This window comes from Quercus lobata, chromosome 1 (genome assembly GCF_001633185.2).
Source record: "Quercus lobata isolate SW786 chromosome 1, ValleyOak3.0 Primary Assembly, whole genome shotgun sequence".
In the NCBI taxonomy this organism is placed as follows: domain Eukaryota; kingdom Viridiplantae; phylum Streptophyta; class Magnoliopsida; order Fagales; family Fagaceae; genus Quercus; species Quercus lobata.
In genome coordinates, this window is record NC_044904.1 from 53,727,150 (window position 1) to 53,733,454 (window position 6,305).

At 34.7% G+C, this 6,305-nt stretch overlaps 1 long non-coding RNA gene across 1 annotated transcript in view; it reads right to left on the bottom strand.

The window, feature by feature from the left end:
- Positions 1-1,695: 1,695 nt before the first annotated feature.
- Positions 1,696-6,305, bottom strand: part of LOC115992465 — a 7,704-nt gene continuing 3,094 nt past the window's right edge. Inside the window, exons 2-3 of the long non-coding RNA XR_004092524.1 lie at positions 4,475-4,478; positions 1,696-1,706 (exon numbers count right to left, since the gene is read on the bottom strand). This is a non-coding gene — a long non-coding RNA (uncharacterized LOC115992465). The remainder of the gene's footprint in view (positions 1,707-4,474; positions 4,479-6,305) is intronic.

The window sequence follows — 6,305 nt, forward strand, 5'->3', positions numbered from 1 at the left end:
TTAAACTCGGGGAACCTATGCCTTGAATTTCCTTCATCATTAGATGACCCTTTTGCACTCCTTAACTCATCACTGTCCCCATGGTCTGAGTGTCCTTCACCATTCCAAACTCCCTCAAGCTGCTTGCCCCCAATTGCTCTATTGATTCCATCATCCTTCATACCAAAATTTTCATTTATATCATCATCAGATTTAGAAAAATCACTCAAATTGTAATCTTTGTCATCCTCAACATCAATTGGAACTTTAAAATTTTTGAATTGGCCATCAGCCTCAATAGAATCATATTAGGATTGAGGGGCTTGTACATTTGGCATAGAAGATGAATTTCTAGGGAGTGACAATGGACATTCATCTATGGCTATAATACAAAATTTACAGGAACATTAATAAAAGAGTTGGAGAAAAAAAATTAAAAAAAAAAAAAAAATATATATATATATATATATAGAGAGAGAGAGAGAGAGAGAGAGAGAGAGAGAGAGAGAGAGAGAGAGAGAGAGAGAGATAGTGGGAAAAATATTACAATTTGCACATGCACATATGCATGATTGCTGCTAATTCAATTCACATAATTCAAAATATTACAATATGCATGATTGCAACTGTTAAGGACATATTTTGTGTAATTGATTAATCCTTTGACAAAATGCACTTTACTTGTATTTGGGTAGATCTAGGATGTGTTTAATACTTCAAGAAACATGTTGTTCAAGTCTAGTATTAAAGTCATGAAGATTGGACTAAGAAATAAGTGAAGAAAAGCTATTCACTAAAGCTGGACAGATTGCTCGACACCTGCGGATAGATAGCTCGACAGATAGCTATCTATCGAGGTTTAATAAGGCTCGACAGATAGCTATCTATTGAGGTATCTATTGAGGTTACAGGAATTCAGATTTTCAAATCTGATTTTCGGCCCATGCTTATGTATTTGTGTGGGGTTTCTTTTCTTATAACCCTAGACATATATAAGGCTTATTTTAGAGGCCATCACATAAGAGAATACAAGGAGAACATATGCAAAAAGTGACCAATGCCTTATTCTCTCTGAAAGAAGCTACTGTATCTTTGTGCCTTAGGATTTTGTAATCAAGTGCTTCTTGATCTTTATTGTTGATGAAGTGAAGAACTTTGCAGCTAACATCTTCAACAAGTTAGTGTGTTAGACACGTACTCGGAGTCATGCATCATTGGTTAGTTATGTATTGAGATCCGTGCAAAAAGGGTGGCGTTCATATATTGAAGAGTTCAGAGGTTCTGAAATAGTAGAAGGTTTATGTTGTAAGTTTATCTACAGGGATTGCAAAGTCTAGGGACAAATGTTTTGTACTAGATCTGAAGGGTTTCCCCCCCCCAGGTTTTTTACTGTGAAACTAGTTTGTTTCATTGGTTTTCTTGGGTCATCATATCTTTTCTTATTTATTTTTTCCGCTGCATGATTTTAACATGATATTGATGTTTGTTTGGTTTAAAAAGTTTTATTCATAATAAATCTAATTAACAACTTGGGTTTAAAACTTGTTAATTCTGTCATCCGAGGTCTAAATTTCCCAACAGATACTAATCAATATCATTGTTTACCATTTGTAAATGGAAGAGATTGAGGACTATGAAGATGAAGATGATGATGACGATAAGGATCTAACCTCCATAATTGATTATCAAGCTTCTTCAATTTAGGAAAAAGGATAAGGGCAAACCTCCTAGGAAATCTAAATCCTTAAGGAAGGGCAAGAATGAAAGACCCGTCATCCAATGCCATAAGTGCAAAGGTTTTAGTCATATAAGGATAGAGTTCCCAAACTACTTTATGAAGGAAAAGACCAAGGGGTCAAAAGATAAAGGGTTGGTTGCTACTTGGAGTGATACTAAGAATGACTCTTCTGATGAGTATGTGGATGAATTTTGTCACGTTATGGCCTTTGTTGCCTCAATCGATAAGGTGATTGTGGAGAATGCTAATAACAGTGAGGACTCTTCTGATGATGAAGTACCCAAGAAGATGACCTTTCAAGAAGCCTATGATAAGCTATGCATTGAATTTATAAAATCTGAAAAAACTTCTCATCTTTGTAGAAAAAAGCTTAATGAGGTTAAAACTGAAAAAGCTAATCTGTTAGTCAAACTAGATGAGACTACAAGGTTAGTTGAGACTATTATTATGGAGAACACCTCATTGGAAGAGAAGGTCAAGAATCTTGAGGTAGAGCTTAGTCAAGCTAGAACTCAAATAGAGAGGATGTCCACTGCAAAGCTTGATGAAGTTTTAAGTGCTCAAAAGCCTAGTTCTGATAAGACTGGCTTAGGATATGCTGTCTCCTCTGGCCCCTCCTTTTCCACGGCTTCTGGATCAAAGACTATCTTTGTGCTTCAATCTGAGAAAGGTAATAAAGGTATGAAATCCAAAACTGATTTAGCTAATTTTAAATCCTTTGTTAGACCTCATGTTTGTCACCATTATGGTGTTTCTAGACATATCCGTCCTAATTGCTTTAAGTTGTATCCTCAAAAGCAAATGTCCAAACGGTCATAGGTTTCCTCTCAAGGACCTACTCCTTTGTTTGGAGAGTTATTAAAAGTTTTGAGCTTTTTAACTCAATTTCAGGAGAATTTTAATTCTTCCATATCCTTTAGTAGGCACACTAAGACACGTGCCTTTTTATCCTCACGGCTAAAGACTCATGTTGTGTGGGTGAGAAAGGAGCCTAAGACTTAATTGTCTTTTCTGTTTGTCCTCTACTTTAATTCTTTCTATCTAAAGTAGGACTCTTTTTGCTTGATTTCTTATTTGTTTTTGGAATCATGCTTTCATGTATCTGCACCCTTCTATCATGCCTTCATGCATATGCATTTTTCTTTCATGCTTTCACGTTGTTTGTCTGTTTTTGTTTGGTTATTTAGTTTTTTTTTTTTTTGTTCTCAAAATAAAAATAAAAAGGAAAAATCATTAAAATACAAAAACAGTGTGTGTTTGTGTACATTGGTACTTGTGTACTTTGGATGGCCATTGAAATAAAGTTTTCTAAACTTTGTATCTTTTGTAGCTTAGATGAGTATCTCTATGCACAACTAAGCAAGTGAGCTTTGTGGCTCATGTTTGTGATGAGTAAGATTAAGTCATCTCTTGTACTTAACACTCGTATCACTCTTTTTGACGGGAAGGACTAGAAAATCCTAAGAGAAAGGCATAAATAACCATCTCACCACTGTTGCCCGCCAATCATGAAATGACATTTGTATGCTTCGACATAGCAAAAGTGCAATGTCAATAACATTTGTGTGCTTAGGCATAGTAAAATTGGAATGCCAAATGCTTAGCATAATTAGGTATTTCTTTTCTATCTATTATATGCCTATGCATGATTTGCTTTAAAAAAAAATGCAAAGAAAAATAGAAAGCAAAAAAAAAAAAAATCAAAATGCTTTAAATATGATTGCAAGCATGTATTCTAGGAGATGTGGGAGTTATAGGATGTACCTCGAAGGTGATAGTCCCCATCAAACAGTTATGATTGTGTGTGAGTTAAAGTGATTTTCTTATATCTCAAATCGTCATAACATGTATACACTTATGCAATCTTGCAATGTTTTTCACACATAACATGCAACATTCTTTGCTAGTCTTGATACATGTGCAGGTACAATGTGATTTGGTCATCACAAGGTTTACTTGTGTTAATGTATGCTTACTAAATTGTCTTGACACATTTTTGAAATGTAAAATTGATTAGACTTGTTTAGTGTGTGTGTGTGTGTGTATTTTTTTTTTTTTTGAGTCTATGTGCTTAACAATTTTTGTTGAGAGATGTTTTTAAGAGTTCAAAATGCTATTTAGATCCTTGGTTGAGTTGCATGTTTGATTGCATTCATGTCTGTGTTTTTCTCTTCTTTGAAAAACTATTTTTAAGCAGTCTTGACAGCTCCTCGACATCTCTCGACACCTAACTTTTCTATTGAGCTCCTTAGTTGCTTTTTATCGCAATCTCGACACTTCCCGATAGCTAGGTCGATCGATTGAGCAACTTTTTGTCCCCTCGATAGATGCCCGATAGCTAGGTCGATCGATTGAGCAACTTTTTGTCCCCTCGATAGATGCTCGATAGCTGGTCGATCGATCGAGGTTGGCTTTTGCTCGATAGTATCTCGACACCTCTCGATCCATTGAGATTTTTTTTTGCATGCATTGTTTCTCACATGTTTTGAATCTTTCTTTTCTCTTGTCATCCATAGCATCTTGTTTCATTACATTCATGCATTTATATGGATTTCTTTTGCCCTCTTGATCATCTTTATGTTTCTCAGGTGAAGCTTTCTAACTTCTTGTACCCTTTGTCAATCATGACAAAAAGGGGGAGAATATGTGTTGTTTTTTTTAGATTCTACATGTTAGGGGGAGAAATACATGCCTTTATACGGGGGAGATGTGTTTCATCTTGTTAGGGGGAGTGCTTACCTCATTCTTTGTGTACACCAGCCTTTTAACCATGTTTACATACAATTTTCTATCTTTGATATATTTATGATGATGTATGTCTTCTTCACCTACCTTTACATGTGTTGTTTCTTTTTTATCTTTATACACATGTTTCTTATTCTTGTATGCAATCTACTATTTCTGTTTCACATAAAGATGCCTTGGTGAGTTTTGTTTAAAGTGGTTCAGAAATATAGGTTGTCAAAGTCTACTTGCCATAAACTCTCTTCTTGCAAAGTTTTTCAAGAGTTTGTATTAGGATAGATTTTATTCTATTCAACAAGTGAATATAAGTTGAGTAATTTATGACTTCTCTCATATTTCATTTGTTTGTTGTGGTTTTGTCACGGATTGCCAAAGGGAGAGATTGTTAAGGACATATTTTGTGTAATTGGCTAATCTTTTGACAAAACGCACTTTACTTGTATTTGGTTAGATCTAGGATGTGTTTAATACTTCAAGAAACATGTTGTTCAAGTCTAGTATTAAAGTTATGAAGATTGGAACAAGAAACAAGTGAAGAAAAGTTGTTCACTAAAGCTGGACAGATAGCTTGACACCTGCGGACAGATAGCTCGAAAGTTGCTCGACAGATAGTTATCTATCGAGGTTTAATAAGGCTCGACAAATATTATCTATTGAGGTATCTATCGAGGTTACGGGAATTCAGATTTTCAAATCTGATTTTCGGCCCATGCTTATGTATTTGTGTGGGGTTTCTTTTCTCACAACCCTAGATATAAATAAGACTTATTTTAGAGACCGTCACATAATAGAATATAAGGAGAACATATGCAAAAAGTGACTGATGACTTATTCTCTCTGAAAGAAGCTACTATGTCTTTGTGCCTTAGGGTTTTGTAACCAATTACTTCTTAATCTTCATTATTGATGAAGTGAAGAACTTTGCAGCCAACATCTTCAACAAGTTGGTGTGTTAGTCACATACTGGAAACTATGCATCATTGGTTAGACATGTACTGGCATTCATGCAGAAAGGGTGGTTTTCATATATTAAAGAGTTCAGAGGTTCTGAAGCGGTAGAATGTTTCTGCTGTAAGTTCATCTACGAGGATTGTAGAGTCTAGGGACAAAGGTTTTGTACTAGATTTAAAACTTCTCTTTACTATTGTGAATTGGTTTTTGGGAAGGTTTCCCCCTAGATTTTTTACTGTGAAATTAGTTTGTTTCATTGGTTTTCCTGGGTCATCATATCTTGTCTTATTTATTTTTTCCGTTGCATGATTTTGACATGATATTGATGTTTGTTTGGTTTAACAAGTTTTATTCATAATAAATCTAATTAACAACTTGGGTTTAAAACTTGTTAATTCTATCAACCGAGGTCAAAATTTCACAATAGCTACTAATCAATATCATTGTTTACCATTTGTAAATGGATTGGCATGACCCACAAAATGCTGAATTTATACGCAATTTCTATCACATCTTGTTAGTTTTTACAGCATTAATCAAACAAATAAACTTTGGAAAAAGTAATGGAGCAGGGAATTGTTCAAAGATAGGGTAATAATCTACAACAAATACCAACTCAATTTGCTTTCTCTTCTTTACTTGCTTTGTTGTGCTCCTTTTTCTTCCTTTCTTTTGGATGGTGGCTTAGTTAGTAGACCATATGGCTGGAATCATTACATCGAGACCCTTATGGTGGGGAAGCTAAACCTCATGAAGTCCTAAGATTTATTAAAAAAAAACTAACCAAAAGCCATAACTTTAACACTAAACTAGAGAATCCAAAAAGCCTTGCTTTGTTTTAAGTTAGTAACGAGGTGCTTGATACTAATGTATCACATGTTTCTTATGAAAT